Source organism: Ixodes scapularis, unplaced genomic scaffold, assembly GCF_016920785.2.
Source record: "Ixodes scapularis isolate PalLabHiFi unplaced genomic scaffold, ASM1692078v2 PGA_scaffold4__175_contigs__length_147842914, whole genome shotgun sequence".
In the NCBI taxonomy this organism is placed as follows: Eukaryota; Metazoa; Arthropoda; class Arachnida; order Ixodida; family Ixodidae; genus Ixodes; species Ixodes scapularis.
This window is the reverse complement of record NW_024609879.1, coordinates 20,450,936-20,469,493: the sequence shown is the minus strand read 5'-3', so window position 1 is coordinate 20,469,493 and position 18,558 is coordinate 20,450,936. Positions and strand designations below refer to the sequence as shown.

General features: G+C 45.5%; 1 long non-coding RNA gene across 8 annotated transcripts in view; it reads right to left on the bottom strand.

Moving 5' to 3' along the window:
• Positions 1-2,832: 2,832 nt before the first annotated feature.
• Positions 2,833-18,558, bottom strand: part of LOC115320649 — a 66,890-nt gene continuing 51,164 nt past the window's right edge. For 7 of the 8 annotated variants that reach the window (XR_005716062.3, XR_005716063.3, XR_005716065.2 and 4 more), the window contains one exon: positions 9,440-10,045. This is a non-coding gene — a long non-coding RNA (uncharacterized LOC115320649). Of the gene's footprint in view, positions 2,944-9,439; positions 10,046-18,558 lie in introns of those variants that run through there. The other variant, XR_005716067.3, reaches the window with a different exon arrangement.

Sequence of the window (18,558 nt, the reverse complement as noted above, 5' to 3'; positions counted from 1 at the left end):
ACCGACCACAAAGCAGTAACAATGAAGTCGAAACGCAACCCGCAACTCAGCACTAACTATGAGCAATAAAAAAATATCTGTATCATCTGCATACAGCAGAGCTTTATCCCAATCAATATCATTCAGAACGTGGAGATGCGGTCATTTTTTCTGAATTTCGCGACACTGAATAGCATGCCGGAAAGGGTAGAGGCCAGCGATTGCAAAAATAGTTACTTAGGGTAGCTAAAAAAAAAATTGCCGGAGTACTTTTTTGAAGGGACACTAAACATAGGCAATTTTCTTTTCTACCTGGTTTGGACGGACATGTCTCAAAACGTTTGTAAAAAAAATTGTTTTTGTTAATATTTATGTTGAGATACGAATTTTGACTCACGGGCAAAACTGAAATTGTACCACGGTACGATGATAGTGTTTTCACTGAACTAGTATGCGCTCCGTGATCCAGCAAACTGAGCGCATAGAAGCTGGGTACGAATGAACGGCCGATGGAACGCATTGTTCTGTCGCCCGTTTAATTAAGGCATTCTTCGATTAATTTGTGAACCCCTCTGGCCGATACATCAAATACCAAAAAATTCCTTGTGGACGTTCACCCAAAATAGAGACAACTTGTGGAAAGATGGGGTGGGCTATCTTGGGGATGCCACAGCAATTTTATCAAGTTAGCGACGAACACCAGGATTATAAAACATGCTACACGGAAAGCGTCACCACGAATCACGGATGTGGCAAGTTTGCGTTTCACGATGCAATAAAAACGCGAGAATTCGCTACAAACTCTGTCACGGGAAAGGATACTGTAGATCAGTGGTTCTCAACCACTGATGTTTCGCGGACCCCTTGTGGATCGCCGGATATGATGGAGGACCCCATTCGCGGTGAGGGGAAGGAAAAGTTATTGATTAATTATGATAGTGATTTAATAAATGGATGTAACTAAGGGCTAGCCTGAAGTGGATTTCTCTTATTGACGTATACACGGGAAAACACACCCAAGAAATGGAAGGTTTATTCTTAATCTGCAAAAAAGACAAGTTTTATCGCCAGGAGGCAGGGCTTCGCGGACCCCAAAGGGTCCGCGGACCCTCATTTGAGAACCACTGCCGTAGATTGTGGATGCAGCAGATTTGAGTTTCATACTGCAATGACCGTGCAGTAGTCTGCTCCAAACTTGCCCGTCACGGAAACCGGTGTCGTGATGAACACTTGTCTTTGTGTTTATCTCTGCATATTGCAGACAAAAAACGAAGAAACGCACTACAAATGTGCTTGCCACGCGTACCAATCCCACGGATCGCGCAGTTGATGAGATTCTTGTCAACGGAAATCGCATCGACCGCGCGATCCGCGTGCGGTCGTTGGAGTTTTTCCACTATGAATATTTAGCTAGGAATATCGAATGGGCTACCCGTCGGAAGGAGGGTATCTTCACAGGATTTTATGGCATCACATCACTAACATTAGACAGCAGAACGCTTTTGAAAATACAGCCTTTTGCATACTTTGCCCACTGAATTCACGCAGTTGCCGATCAGACTGAATTTTCTAAATTCACATGCAAGAAAATTTCAAGAGCTTTTGCGGGTCCTCCTTCCACATGCTCCCTATTGTCCGGAAATTCTAGAAAGGTCCTTGGGAAGCACGCTTACTCTGCGACGTTTCATTCTGATGCTCACCTTCTCGTAGAGGGACTTCCGGAAATCCAGGTCTTTGGAGAGGATCTTGGCCCTGTTCCGCAGCTCGACGTTCCGCAGAAATTCCGCCTGCAGCTCTTTGCGGAGCTTGTCAAGCTCCTTCGCCATCACGTCCCGCTCTGCCTCCACATCCTAAAAAGTGGACCAACACAACAAAATTAAAGGGCTTTGCATCCGTTCTAGACCGTGGATATGGCACAGACTGTGGTCACCAACCAAGACGAGTCCTGCCGTTTCCACCTGGTCAGCAACTGTACTCTTTCATTTAAAAGTTGCAGTTAGACTTGGCTTTTCTTGAAATGTACAATATCTACCCAAGTAGCACGGGGAGCCCGGCCGAAGGATGGCCATATCCCCATGGCCGAGCCTATTTTCATCGGCCATTGCCCGGCCAAAGAGGTCGGTGCCGACCTCGTTATGGTCCCTCGGCATAAGAAAGGCCCACCTGCCCGGGCTTTGGGAGGGCCGGGCCCCACGGCCGAGCACCCCTGGCTCAGGCATCGGCTGGGCACCAATGGCCGGGCACCGGCAGAAGACTAAGGGCCAAGGGCGGTATTGGGTCGGCCACCGAGCTGGCATGGTGGCATTGGCAGAACACCAGTGGCCGAGGGCGGATTTGGGTCGGCCACCAACCTGAAATCGTGGCACCGGCAGAACACCAGTGGCCGAGGGTGGATTTGGGTCGGCCACCAAGATGATATCGTGGCACCGGCAAAACACCAGCTGCCAAGGGCGGATTTGGGTCGGCCACCGAGATGATATCGTGGCACCGGCAGAACACCAGTGGCCGAGGGCGGATTTGGGTCGGCCACCGAGATGATATCGATGGCACTGGCAAAACACCAGTGGCCGAGGGCGGATTTGGGTCGGCCACCAAGATGATATCGATGGCACTGGCAAAACACCAGTGGCCGAGGGCGGTTTTGGGTCGGCCACCGAGATGATATCGATGGCACTGGCAAAACACCAGTGGCCGAGGGCGGATTTGGGTCGGCCACCGAGATGATATCGTGGCACTGGCAAAACACCAGTGGCCGAGGGCGGATTTGGGTCGGCCACCTACCTGAAATCCTGGCACCAGCAGGACCCCAATGGCCGATGGCGGCTTTGGGTCGGCCACCGAGATGATATTGTGGCACCGGCAGGACGCCAGTGGCCGAGGGTGGCTTTGGGTCGGCCACCGACCTGGGATCCTGGCACCGGCAGAACACCAGTGGCCGAGGGCGGTTTTGGGTTGGTCACCAACCTGAGATTGTGGTACCAGCAGAACGCCATTGGCCGAGGGCGGCTTTCGGTCGGCCGCCGAATTGACAGTGTGGCACCGGCAGGATGCCAGTGGCCGGCAATGGCATTGGGTTGACAGCCAAGCTGGTATGGTGTCCATAGAAAAAACTTGGCAAAGATGGTTAGCCCAATGACTCTCACTAGAGGCCACGCTCAAGGTCTGTTCATACTTGCAAGACGCAGTGGTTGCGTGACTGCATTTTGGTCACCGAGAGACGGTGATGATCGCAAAAGTGACTGGTTTGGAGTTGAAACCGCTCGCTTTTGCGACAAAAAAGCAGTCGCGCGACCACCAGATTTTGGAAGTGTGAATGCGCCTTTAGGGACTCCACTCCCCGATTGTCTTGTGGCACCGCCAGAAGATTGAGTGAGACCGCTCTGCCATGAACCGCTTCAACATTTCTGGACGACGGAAAGCTGTCCTTGAAATTCTAAGTAAAGCTCCAAATAATTTGAATACAATAATTTTAATCCATAAGATGGCCTAAGTGTTGTTACTCTGGAGCATAGCTTATTTAGTGTCGCTCATGTTCCCCTAACCAGTGGATTGCAGGTTGCCTGTTGGCCTATTCAATTTCTTGTCATGCAGCTGGCCTCCTCTGTTTGGGGGGGGGGGGGGGGGGGGGGCTACAGAAACACACCCTAATTCATGGCAGGAGCCAACAAAAATATGTAAATTTATTTCAAGTGAAAAATAAACAAGTGAACAGGGAATCCTATTTGGCAAGTACACATTAACAGTAAGCAAAGGACGGATATGTAATACTCTTTCAAGGAGCAATGACAGTCAAACTTCAGGGAATAACATTACCTAGCATTCCTTCATGTGTGCTTTGTTGAAAGTGATGAGATCTGATCATTTTGTTTCACACACTTGCTTCTGTTCTGTTGGGAATATGTGGAAGAGCGTCCTCCGGTACAAGCCCGTGCCATTGACTGCACTACGGTGCTATTTGGTAACCGGATGTGCCTATATGCATTTTTCTCATGAGCACATGCCGTTGGCATTAGATCCTACAAGAATGACATCACCCTCAGCAGCTCCTGCCATCTAAACACAGTAAATGTTTAAAGTTGGAAAGATTGCTTGCCCCGATTTCCAGCAACCAGGACCCTGGTTAGGAGCAAGAGTATAGGGCTAGACACATCTTTCGTTAGTCTTGCCTGGCAATAGGTTGTTCGAAAACACCATGAACTGTGCTGTCGAAGGCCGAAGCTGCTTTGTCCTGACCCTAGTTGACCTAAACCCGTTGTCACATCAAGAGAAATGTTTGCACATTATTCAGGAACTATGTTTTGTAGGTATGTGTGTACAGTCAAACCCGACTATATTGAACCCGTTTACTTGGAATTATTTCTTATATTGAAAAACTTTTGTGCACAGTAATGTTACAGCGATAATATATATCAGCAATTACGGTTACATTGAACAAAAATAGCAGCCACTACCGATACATCGAACTGCCAAGAGTGCCGTTTTGCTCTGCAAGCTTGCTTTCCCCCAATGTTTGCGGCCGCATTGGGGGAAAGCCAGCTTGAAGAGCACGCTGGCTTCTTTTTTGTGGGCGGACGCATTGACTTAACACCTCTAAGAAAGAAGGCCGTAGCGCTCCGAGTGGTTACATCACAATGTCGGAGAAGGAAGGCCATGGTGCAACTACATAAAAAAAAAATATCACATCGTCGTGAAAAACATTTTTCTTGTCAAGCGGCACGGTGGGGTTTGTGCGCGTTTATCCGACATTAATATGTCTTAAAAGTGCTGTCTTGTACAATTTATTATATATATATAATATAAATGTAATATACAATGTGCTACCAAGGTTGAAAGTACCAATTTTATATTCATGATTACCCCTATAACCGCGGGACTATGTGCAGTCCCGCAGCTCCCCACAACTTTCGAATGAACCAGTTCGGTGAGACATTTTCATCTTCCCTCCAACGGCTCCGATTCTGGTAAATGTATGTTGTGTGCGAGCTGCAGACTGTCTGAAAAGGAACGCTGGGACTTTCAGAAGGGAAGAGAATGGAAAAAAATCAAGTCATCGCCGCGGGGAGCGCACACGAGCAAGAGATGGGCCGACAACGTTAAGCCTCCCACACTGCTCCGCTGCTCTCGTGTGAGGTTCTTTTGATCCTTGTTCCCGACGTTTTTATGTCGTCACCGCAGTCTCGGGTAGTTTTTGTGTTCGCTTGATACTACGGCATTTACGTGGATTCGCGGAACAAGTCCTGCTACTGTTTGAGTGACGTGTGTGGAAACTAGCCAACAATGACACTGGTTGATTATCGATAGACCTCTCGAGATCTCGACTAAGAGGGACTTCTTGGAGCTTGTCTTCAAATGTTTTCGTGCCAGATATTGTGGGACATATGGATACGATCGACAGGTGAGAAACAACTTATTTACGGGCTTTCTTGGTCATGTGGGACGCAAGTAAGTGCTGCAGTCTTTCTTTTAAAATTTTGTGATAGAGTGGAATTTTGTTCTTTGTCGCTATCCGTGTACAGTGGCGTCGACATTTGTAAATATGCGTTGTAACATTCTAGTTTTCACTGGAAGGTGAATGACAAGTTTGTGCGATCATACAAAATGCATTTTTTGTGGTTTCGTGTTTGCTGATACTAATGTCATTTTATTGCCTTTACCACATTTATACCAGGACCTTAACTGTATTACGGCAATAGTATTATTGTATACAAAAGAAGTTATATTTTGTTTACATGATTGTAAGTGACCCTTCTCTAGCTGTGTCCACGTTGACTACGTCCACCTGATCTTTAACTGATCTGTTTTGCTGTGTCCACTCACTGCGTGTCTCACAATTTTGTTGAAGCGTTTCTGTATAAATTATGCATTCCTACAACAATTGCGTGACTCAATGTTTTCAACTTAAAACAATCACTTTGTATAGGCGTCTTATACGCATACTTCGTGCCATTTTGTACCGATTATTTAGCGATGTAATGCTTTGCCCGTGAAATACAATCTTTTCTAGACCCATTGTTATGGGCAGCTTTCATTTTAGCTAACAAATCACGCTTATGTGACTAAAACCGCATTACAACAATCGACCCACGCGCGTTGCCTTCGCTTCGACGTGCGCCCCCGATGGCCTTCATTTGCGACGTCACGAGAGGAGCGCTACGGCCTTCTCTTCTGGGAGGTGTTGGTCGACCGCCCGGAACAAAAAAAAAAAAATCTCTTTTGCGCAGGGAGCAGGGGGAGGGCGCTCCATGGTTCCTCTTCCCACTCCGTCCACAAAAGAGAATACTGCCTTTTCTTCCGAGAAGGTTGAGGCGGCCGCCCGGAAAAAAAAAAGCCAGCTTGCTCTGCTAGCTGGCTTTCCCCCAACGCAGCTGCCTGCCTTAGGGGAAAGCCAACTTGCAAAGCGAAACGGAAGCTCTGCAGGTGCTACTGCTCAGACGTGCTCCGTGCTCTCGGCATAGTTCGGCCCTAATGTGCGAATATAGAAGGCAGCGGCCTAAATTTCGGAGTCCATCGATAGCGTAGAAAAATATTGTTATTGCGGATGCAATGAAGAAAAAGCAGCAGAAGATGCAAGACTATTTCATTGTGTAATATTTCAGCAGAAAGTGGATTTTTGAGAGTCAAATTCATTAATACATACTTCTAATTGAATAACCCGCTATATCGAACTGGCAGACGTTTTCTTGCGAGTTTGATGTAAACGAGTTTGACGTATAGTGGATTTTGAGTTCAAAACGAATTTAAAGTGAATATTTTTTTCTGTTGAATAGTTTTGAATTTAATATTGTTATAGTTTTTACAAGCCTTCCACTACTGTACGATACTTAAATAGAAACCCTGCAGGTTGCTGCCGAGATTTCACTTGTACTCTCCTAAGTCCTTATTTTAATACGTAACTCATATTTATAAACTGCGGCATCTGAACAAGAAATTTGTTGCAGATATTCTAGTCAAGAGGATTTTTAAATCTGCTCGTTATATGCAAATATTTTGTATTCAATATAAAGTATGAAAAAAAAAAAAGGAGCATGAATGATGAACGTATGTTCTCAAGGCCTCTTTTGCCTAACCCAGACATTGTTTCTCAAAATTAATGAACTTCTAATTGCAAGTTTTAGAATGTGTCCAAATTTGTGCGTTTCAAAGAAATGGCATCGTCGTAATGCGCCAATCCAGACAAGGTCTAGGCTTGGCACATGCGCACTGGTGACGACGCTATTTTTGCTTCCGCAAGGCTTTTGGGTACTCTAGCCTATAATTGCCTAAAACTATTACTTAAGGTATTCACATCAAACTTGATCACATCAGTCATGCTCGTGAATGCAAGTGACAACCTAGCTTTTCATAATCTACACCTTTTTGTGTCTAGAAATTTAGTTTTTTATCCAAAAGTGTTTTTTGTATTCCTTCATACACAAACTCATATCTGTTACGTCACAGTGCGGTGGTGGCGCTTCGGGCACAATTCCGGTCTGGGGCTGTGGGCGGAAGTCCCCGTGCGAGACGTGTATTCCTGCGTTGTTTTGAAAGGAACCTGACAAAAACCCGCTTTCTCGTCAAAACATCACGACTGGGGCTGTACTAAAAGAGTCTAGAAAGGTTTGAAGGTTAGTTTTCATGTGCTCGGTTCGTCCGAGAACGTGGATATGTGCCGTGAAAAGGGAAAACCAGATGCCGTCGGACCACATCTGCTTGGGCGGGAAGCACTTCGGGTTGAATTCACGAATACTGGTGGTCATCAATTTATTCTTTTGTTCCCACATGAATGCCAAAAAACCGTCATGTTGTACCGACCATTGTATAATGACTATGTTCAGTGCGTCTTCAAGTTCAAACGGCCGCCTGATCATTCGAACTATCGTCTGCTGTCTCAGACAATTCTGCTTGTCTGCTCTTTTAGAAGACACCGGCCCGAACATCAAATGTTGATGCCGTACTTGCGATAAGAAGTAAGTGCAGCCCTCAAAAGACTTAAATTTGAAACTTGGTAAGCAGGCTTCATGTAAACAGTAGATACAAAAAGATGTTCATCATTGTTACCAGTGGCCATCACCAACTTGTTATGCCTAATTCACTTGGTCCGATTCTGCTTGCGATTTTCAGTATCGGCGTCGACCATCTCAGCTACGGTTCACGCTGTTGCAGCCCGAGTGACTTCGCGACTGAAAATTGCGAGCGAAATCTCATCATGCGAATCAGGCTTTAGCGTACATTCTGCGGCGTCCACGCGGAATGAATCGCCGCATGCCACATTATTCACGCGAAGTTTTGCGGTGCAACGAGCCTCGGTAATCTCCCTGAGGCCGCTCAAGTAGTCAGGCATCGCAAAAACGACGTAGAATCACCAATTCGAACGCCAAAAAGGGCAGGGGGACTCACACCGACAACGACAACATCGCATTCCAATGGTTTGTTTATGGGCGACGGCGAGCTTCTCGCCCACACTCCATCGCGCATGCGCGGCGCCAGTGGCGCTACAGTTTGTAAATATGAACTGGTGTAAACTATAATTTAGGGAATGACATATAAAATATCAAGCAAATAAAAAAATGTCAACCATTTACCTACTACTCAGTTTCATCTGAAATGACCCAATACCATGGTGTTAAGAGAGTTCAGCCTTCAGTTGTGTGGTGTAAACATCAGCCAGTGTGCAACGGTATTACAAATACCAGAGTCACCACTTGCGCGAAGGCATGATGTTGCTCCAATGACACTGCCTAGCTTTCTGCTTCTTCGTCCATTTATCATTTTCTTTTTAGACACAGCCTGCTATTGTTTTACCCTCGCCATGCCCGCCATCAATTGGGGCTTAAAATTCATAATGTTTCCTGTTCATATGTTCGTTATACCTTACAATACAACACAGGCCATGCTACAGGCCACACAAGTCAACTCAATGTAGTGACCTCGGAGAGAGGCGCTGTGATGCGTTGTCACTTGATGCGCTAAGTTGCCCGAGACAGCTGGCAACGGCCGCTACAATCCATTGCACTTACAAACGGAGTATAGTGACTTCTAGATAAATTATTTGAATCATTTTGTCAACTCCCTACATGCACTAAAATACTACTTCGAGAAATTAGCACAGTTGAGAGCAATCAACCAAGCACAGCACCCCGAGGACTGATGCACCACAAAGTTCAGTTTCCATAGGCACTACCAGACACATCACAGATAAAAAAAATATAAATAAAAAAACATTTTTTTGTATGATGCTTTGTGGTGCCTGGGAGATAATGCGACCAACTATGGCCACTGTGGATACGGTGCTCGAGTAACCACTAGTTGTTGAGACACAGCAATTCCAACAGAAATTGACTGCAACAGACTCGGCAAAACCGTTATTTCTTTATTTTAAGACAATAGAATACAACAGGTCTTGGTGGTGGATTCTGAATTACATGTTTCTAAGTGTTCAATAACGAAAATGAAAAAAAAAGAGGATGACAATATCTTTGAATTCTCACAAAAAAATTGTTTGACTTTTTCTATATTTAAAAAAACTTCTGAGCATGCATAAAAATATTTACGTTTCGGGAAGTTTTATTACCCTGTGGAGCTCGAAGATATGTTAATGCGCAATTGGGAAAATCATATTTCCACCTCCTCAGACGCAATTTATTTTAACAAAAACATTGAAGGTCTTTTTGTAAAAGTAGGTCTATTCCATTGCAAGGACATATTTTGCTAGCTCCTATAAAATCTTAATTGAAAACAAAAAATAGGCACGACATTATTGTCCTATCTTAACATGTTGCCCCATTTGTTTTTATCGCCTTCCTTGTTTCTGTTAGACTCTACACATTGGCCGGTTCCCCAATTCCCCATTCTTGGGTCAGGCTCTGTTGATGCACTGTTTAGTTAAATTAAACTATTATTGCTACATGAAAGTTTTATGAGTCTGTGCTTTGTCGGACACATGTCTATATTTCCTGTTTACAGTGTAACAGTTACACTTGCGGCTCACCCGGACCGTGTCGCTTGCTCCAGTGCCGCTACAAGTCATGCCTTCATAGTGCCTTGTTTGGAAGACTTCAATGTCATGGGTGCCTTGCGACCACGGCTTCTAGAAAAAAAAACAAAAAAACACACAATTAATTGCCTGCACGCAGAACACCAAAGAAAAAAATCAAACTTCTGGGTATCTAATGCCTGTCAAGAATATCAATGTAACCTGTGCTTTAGTGCACATTCTATATACTCTGTGCATTAGTTGTAATATGGGGAAGAGAGCAGATGCTGTACAGAGATGTTGTCCACCTAAAGTAGGTTTAAAGTATGTCCCTTACATCTATCACTTGCTTCATGCAGTTAAGCATGTTATGTACGAACCAAGATTGAATATGATATTCAGTCAATTTCCGTGCAAACGACATAAACAATCACGTGCCTCTGTCAAGTGGCAAATTTGAATGCAAGCTCTGCTAGGTACATATATATGTCTCGTCTGGTTGAAATTAATCACAGGAGCTCACTCTTAAGAGACATTGCACAATTTCAGGTTGTCCGAGCCATGCAGCTTGCTCCACCTTACGTATCATTGCGCAGCATGTTAGTAACATGACAGCCTCCTTGTCAACGCTAAAGTCATTTTCCTCGTTTGAGGTTTTTTGGCAATGCTTATTCCACAGCCTACAGCCCTAAAACTTGAATCTCTATCATATTGAGGGCTATATCACTCAGCTTGCATCCACCCCCTTCTACAGGCTGCAACCACAGAGGCATAACATAAACAGATCCAGTCCCTATAACACCAAAAAATATTGAACGGTTCCAATTGCATTGCTGCATCAATAGACCCATTTTCTGAAAGTCCACACAAGGCACACTAGATCTTGTAAAGAGGTACAGTAGCACAGCCAAAAATAATTTACGTCCCCACTCACCCCTCCCAATATTAATTAGCAGAGTACGCTGTGTAATAATACGCTACTTTCCACTTACAGTATGTGTGCATGTTCTGGTGTAAGTCATCGCACCAGTAATAGGCAAAATAAAATTGCCCATAAAACTGCATATCGAGTGGAACCTTGATTATGCATTTCCAGTTTATTCAACGTCCTGCATTTTACTATAATTTAGCGCAGGTTTGTCAAAGTGCTGTAATTATTGTCGTTTTGGGTAATACGACTCCGGGTTCATTATTTGACACTTTCGCGCGTTCCCATAAATGTTGTATAATGAATGTTCCACTGCATACGGTCTAAACTTCCAAGGGGGAGGGGGGGGGTACTGAAGTTTCATGAGTAAAGCACTGCGGATGCGCCAAATGCCCAAGAACTACCCACGGTTATGCCCAGTGAACTGGCAGGTGCCGATAAAAATAAATTAGATTTGGCGGATTGTGAATTGGATGCAGATGTCATGGGCTACAGGCGCGGATATCCGTGGGTCCGGATCTATATTTTTGTCGAGGGGGCTCTCAAGCGTGAGTTATCGCAGAGCGAAGGGAATAAGTGAGTAATTCTACAAAGTGCATTATGGAATGTTTGGCAGGAAAAAAATTACTCTCTCAGAAAAGGAGTGCCAATTTGGGAGAAAATATTTCTTTACACTAAGACCTGAGTCTTATCAGAGATTGGTTTAGAGTGTTCTGCGTCACCAAACCTGCTGTCCCTACAAAAAATAAAGAATGTAGGGGCATCAATTGCCTTGGGAAAGTGTGTTCTTGTCTGGCACGAAAAGAGTGGAAAACATTCTTTGGGCAAAGGAAACTCAAAACGTACAAGCCACAAAAAAGTAGAAGCCCCAGTCGTGTAATCGCGTCTTACCACGCATATACCAGTGCTTCTCTGCAAAGAGTGACCGCCTTTCCTCGCACACTTTTTTTATTTTTTAAAGGGACACTGACAGGGTATTTATGCTCGCCAAGGTTTTTAGTTGTACGTGACATATGAGAGCTCAACTACCCAGAACAGAATTTGCGGCTCAAAATTCGGTTTCTTTCCGCCCGAAAACCGCCGATCAAGAACTGGCCGGTTCGAGTCTCGCTCACTCTCCTTTCCGCGGTCACGGGCCGTTTTCTAAGGTATCGATGCGACCACCAAATTTAATCAAAGTCGTGGGTCACTGAAGGCACACACTCAATATTAAAAATAGAAAAAAAATATGAAACCCATTTTTTGTGGCTTCTAAAAAGCTGTAAATACGTTGATTGATAAAAAAAGTTCCACAGACAACCGGAAGCATTCTGTGCGTTCGTCGTTTCGCGTATCGTGGGACTCGCGGGGACGGCGATGGCAGCGGACGACGGGCATGGGACCTCTATTTCAGAACTGTCGTTTGCGGTACCGGCGAATTCTGTCTACCGTTAAAAGAGAAATTTGGGACTGATCAAAAGAATTGGTATTCATCCCGTACGACACGCCCGGCCACCAAGCAGATTTGCACGAAGACGTCGCCGAGCCGTCGCTCCCTTCTCGTGGCTGAAGACATCGCTCGCGCAAACGTCAAGCACGACGTGTCTACTTCGAGTTGAATATGCACGCGTACGATTTCTTTACTACGTGCGAATGTCCCCAAAGCGTGGTGCTTCCCGACTTCGACCCGGGAGTGCTTTTGCTAGAGAAAAATCGACAGCAAACTTTCCAACTTACAGTTTACCGGCTGAATTATTACTAAGAAAAGAGATCCACCAGAAGTGAGATGTGCCAGTAGCTCAGTGGGAAAGACGTCCGGTTCACACGCGTTAGGTCTGGGATCGATCCCTCGTGTAGCTCTATTTTTTTTTTTTTTTTAACATTTTCCGATGTTTACATATCTTTTTCTTTTTTTTTTTACAATCATCACTGAAGAAACAAACAAAAGTTGTGGACGATACTTCGCTGAATTAAATGGTATGGGATTTCCGTTTTGACACCTGCGAACTCAATGTAATCACTTTCCACAAAATACGAGGAGCATATAAATCAGGTAGCGTCCGCTTTCCGAGGTGCCCGTATATGTTCTACAGGAATTGCAGCCAGCCATTGGTCCCGATCCCGTTGATCTTTCGGAAACTCTGTCGCACAATGCCACTTTTTTTCGGATGCAGGACATGTGAGCCAGCTCTTCACGCAACATCTTGGGTGTATTCTTTTCGGAGCCGATCATGGAAATTCACCACGGGCACCTACTACTCATCCTCCAACTCCTCAATGTACAAAACAACTCATCTTGGAGTACAAAACAACGAGCGGAACAAACATAACTGCAAAAGAATCGCACGGCGAGCAGTTCCCGCACGCCGCATAGCACACCGCATGTCGTGTCGTCTGCTATGGAGAGGAGAAAACAAAAACAAAAACGCACGGTCGGGTGTAGCCACGTGACTTCCGCCACTCACTCTCTTCTCTCCACTTCTCCGACCTCCGTCGGGTTTCGGTTTCGATTTCGAGCAGTTGCGTCTTTTGGCTATATTAAACAAATACGCTACTCTGTTGCAAAATATTAATTGAGTAGTCCTCCGACACCATAATGAAGCGCCTGGCAAAAAATAAAAAAAAATTTTGGGGGCTGTCAGTGTCCCTTTAACTTAAAAGGGACCTTCAAAAAAGAAAATGTAGGAGGGACACGCAGGTAAAAAACAAATTTAACATGAACAAAAAAAATTTTTTTTAGAGGCTGGTACACATGTACAGCACAGAGCTGATGAACCTAATTTAGCACTAATTCACCACTGTATCACTGGTGTAGGACAAATGTAAGACTGCATAAACAAGATCAGCATTACAGTATAGACCACTTATAACGTAACCACTTATAGTGCAGGACCGGGTATAACGCGACTTTTTTAAACCACCGGTTCGCCTCCCATAGAACTCCATGTAATTACATACCACTTAAAATGCAGGCGCGAAGGGAAATACTGGTTATAGTGCGGTTTCTGGAACAGCGCGCCGATTGCCCTGCGCAGCCAGCACGCTTCCCTGTGCGACACTAGATAATGGCGCTAGCCTGGCTAGCCGCAAGCGGCACTCGCGGGGCAAAGAGGTTGCTCGAAGTCGTGGCTCCAAGAAGCGAAGAGAGAGGCTTCAGTTGCCATACCGACGAAGGGACGCACGCACGTGTCGTTCACGTGCGTGCGTTGGAAACAACCGCAACGACAGACCAATTGCAGGTTGGGGAGAACTGTTAGAGCGCGTTGCATGTCAGTCGCGGGCCGGCTTCTATCCGCAAACATGGCGTCGGTTGCGATCGTTCCACGCAAAAGCACTATCCTTGACTGTGAATTTTCGTTGTGTGCCGCTATGATAACCCAGCACGTACTAGAAGGGGAGATCCACCTACTCGTGCGGCGATGTCGTGGCGGCACTCTCAAGACGGCAGAAACGCCCGTGTTGTTGTGTTTGTTTACTTCGACTACAGTGGTGCTTTCTAAGCATTTGTGTTTTTGAACATCGCCCGGATTTCTTATCTGGAGCATTTCACGCCTGTGCTAAAGTTGAAGGTATTACTGGCGCGTACCGTATAAAGGATGCGAATTTTCACGCGTCTTCATCACCGGAAAAAAGTGATTAGGGTTAGCAATCCTAACGCTTGCAACGTCCGTCCGCAACCAGCGACGCCGTTAAAAGGCTGCGCCAGGCAAAAGTCGCTCATTTCTTTCAAAATTGACACACTTAAAAGAGAAGTGTACTAGTCTGGTGAAATAAAGACTCCTCTTCGACTAACATAAAATAAATTTTTTTTTTTTAAGGTAAGTTGTCTCATGGCATGTATTTTGGCCTGAAAAATTGATGTTTTCGTTATAACGCGGTACCGCTTATAGTGCAGATTTTCGCGACTCCCGCGTTTTACGTTATATGCGGTCTATACTGTATTCCCAGGTCTTGACTAATAGCCCTAATGTAGAGCTGTGGTTGTATGTGTAAACAGGCCTTACATAATATCTTTTTTTCACTATTACCTTGAAGGTTTCACAACTGCGGTGATGCGATTGGCCTAACCCCGTTTTGGAGCACCTTTCGGAGCAGCCAAAACAGTGTTTTGGAGCAGCAAAAGTGGCCTTTGCAGCAGCCAAGACAGTGTTTTGGAGCAGCAAAAGTGGCTTTTGGAGCAGCCAAAACAGTGTTTTGGAGCAGCAGAGGTGACTTTTGGAGCAGGTATTCTTAGAAAAAAAATATTTGTTTTAAGTGCTGGACAAACGAAGGGCACTTTGCTCGCCGCAATAAGCAAACTATGGTCAAGCTAGACCACCTGGGAGTCTCAACGTGTAACTGAAATGCCAATGACATGACAGATTTTGCAGTGCTTCAGGTAAATTATACACACATATGTAACTGCTGAAGATAAATAAGAACCAAACTGCACATAATAAAATTTATTTGAAAATGATCAGCTTACAAGTAAATATCACAGCAGTAGGTTGACTAGTTATATAATATAATGAAAGGAAGCAGTCTCCGACTGATGAAACGCGTAACTACTGCAGAGCAATGCGAAATTGTACACAAGACAAAGGTTCATTACGAGTCTTAGCGCGTGCTTTTCTTTTCGCTTTTTGAAACTTTCTGAAAGGCTGCTCCAAGCCTCGCTTTGCCTTCGGCTAGAAATGAATGTCAACTTTCAATGTCTCCAAAGAGACATTGAGACATCCCATAAGTGTACAATGCTGTAGGCGTTGCCGAGCGATTCCGAAAAACCGCTTGCCGCCGTTTCACTGGTTCCCGACGTGCCAGATTTTCGTCAAAAGTAAGCAAACGTAAAACAATGAATTGCAAGCGTCCCAGCAGGTGCTTCTCTTGTACAATCATATTCGCATGCACCTGAGGGCAACTTCGGCAAGCTTGCAGTTGCACGTGCTTCATCGCGTGAGCGGAGATAGCTGTTCGACCGAAACCATGCTACTCCGCTTCAGTGCCAACTGGTTCCCAAAACTGTATGCAAGATGCAACTGTCCAGGATACAACAAAAACGTCCAGCGGCACGTGCTTGATAGGCAGGCAAACAAGGTACGTACTAAACACACACAAAAAAAGAGAACCTGAGCGCATCGATGCAAGACATCGCGAGTAAGGGTCAAAAAGCTTTTGGAGCGCTTTGTGCAACGACTGAACTCGAGACAAACAGGCACGCTCTGTGAGTTCAGCGTGCATACATTGCCTTCTTTGCTTTAGATCACTTCTCTCCACCCACTTTCTTCCGTGGGAGATTTTTTACGTATCAGGGTCCCTCTCGAAAAAAAACCTGCCAAGAGAAACCTAAATAATCATTACTTCGACAGAGCAAACTGAGTAAAAGAGGGATTTTTGTAGTAGCGTAAGATTTAAAAATGCACAGGAATTTCGGTGAACACGCCGCGAACATGCGGCAGTCCTTAAATTTCAGTTTAGAAAGCGCCACATCTGCAGCGACGTGCGGATGGCAACGCCCGACGTTGCGCCACCACGGTGACTGGCAGGCAGACACAAAATATAGTTTTCCATCAGCCGTTCTTTTGAGGAGCGAGTGCTTCAACTCACAAAGTAACTCCTCCCACCGCGCAAAAACGTGCTTTCGTTTCACAGTATGACGGCATGGCTGGCCTGGTACCCGGTACGCTACTGTCGGAGCATCCACACATGCCCGCGTTTATCTTTGAAAAAAAAAGTCAGCCGCGTGAACCGCAGCGCGTGCAGCGTCATTCGCTCCCTAACACACAACACTTTGTGTGTTGGGGAGCGAATGACGCTGCACGCGCTGCGGTTCACGCGGCTGACCGAAGTTGTTTTGTTTTCTTCTTTTACCCTAAACCACCGATCTATCAAGATCGGCCGCGCCGAAAAATAAGGCAAAACGACGACGACGACGAATAAACGCTCAGTCTTGTGACAACCAGCTAGGCTGACATGACTCCTTCATTTTGTCTTCCGAATTTACTTCACTCCTGCATGCTCAATTATGGTACTCAGTTTAGTTTCGGTTTCGAAAAGCCACCAAAATTGGTCCTTTGGCGCAGATTACTTTTATTTTGGCGAAATATAGCAGGATGTAGCAGGGTTAGTCCCTTGGCGCAGTTTGGCGTAATTGGCGCAGCAATCACATCACTGCAACTGGGCATTACACAAGGGATAGGCTGCTGATATTTGCGATAGCAAATAAGTGACCATTACACTCAAGAACAAGAAAAGTCATGTACCGTAATATCCCGAGTCATCGCCCACCCCCCAACCGCCTGAAATTCTTTAAAAAAGTGGGGTGGGCCATGTCTCGGTGGGTGAGCACAAACACTTAAAAAAAAGCGGAAAAAACCGCCTATTTTTCTCTGCGTATCTAGCGCTGATGCACAAGAAATACAACAAACTCAAAACTCGATTTAGTTTCATTGTTTTATAGAAAAAAATGCTCACGAAAGAATATTTTACTATAGCAAAGTCCGATGCTTGCATACGCGCTAGAAACACCGCCGATCTGCATATAGCACGCACGTTTGTTCCGTGAAAGAATGTCACCACTATGTTCTCCTAGTTAGTTAAAAAAGAAAGAAAGAAAAGTCTACAAGAAAATAGAAAAACCGACCAGGCGCAACGAGCGAGCGAGCGAGCGGACCAAAGAAGCGACCAAGAGCAATGCTGGGAAAGCGGGAAAGCCGGCGGTCGCGTTGGCAAATACTTTGGCGTCGGGCCAAGTCGGGCGCCTTGTCAATTGCAAGCTCTTGCGCAACTTTCTTGTTTGGTGCGTACATACGTGCGTCCGTGCACGGCGGGCTATCAATGCACGGTTGGGACGCTCTGCAAACGTCTGTGTAGGACGTTCCAGCAAAGCTTTATTTACGCTTTGGCTTTGCCTAAAATATTGCACAACCGCGGTCGCGACGGGCGGGAAGAAGGAGCGGGTTCGCAATGACCTTACTTCGGCGGAGACAGACTTTGACCTAACACTCCGCGGTTACGTTAACAAACTCTTATTTTGTTATCTCCGTCGTTTTCTTTTCGCACGGATACACGACCACTTTGGGGTCGCTCAAGGAGGAAATGCGTAAACAAAAAGAAGTGTCTTTCCCTCCTTCGTTTTACTCTGTCACGGACGTCCTCCAACTGTAAGGTCCGCGGCCGCGTCATTCGGGTAGGATGAGTGTTCGCGGATCGCAGAGTCCGCGCTGGGGTATTTGAAGGGGTGGGCGATGACTCGGTGTTTTTTCGGAAATCGATATTGGCCCAAAAAATGGGGTGGGCGATGGCTCGGGGATGGGCGATGACTCGGGATATTACGGTAGGTAGTGTTCTAAGACATAAGAACTCAGGAGCTACATTATAAAGAATGGTCACCATCTTTTGGTTTTATTTTACATCCACTTCCTTCCCTTCTTCTCATACTTCAGTCCTTGTCTTCTTCGGTCTCCCTACATTTCCACACTTTGAGACTCATACCTCCTGGGATGATAAAGTAAAATATTGCCAATTGTGGCAAACTTGAGTTGCAATCACTATTTCGATATCCAATGGTCTTCAAAATGCCTTGCTGGCTGGACATCTTGACAACGCGAAAGGGCCAAGGAGGTTGGAGTTTGTCCCTAGGAGGTCTTTACGAACTAAGACCAAGTCATTCAGCTGCACGTTGGGTATCTGGCTGCCGTGGCGAGCCCTGAAGTTTTTCTTCATGCTGTCTCGATACTTGAAC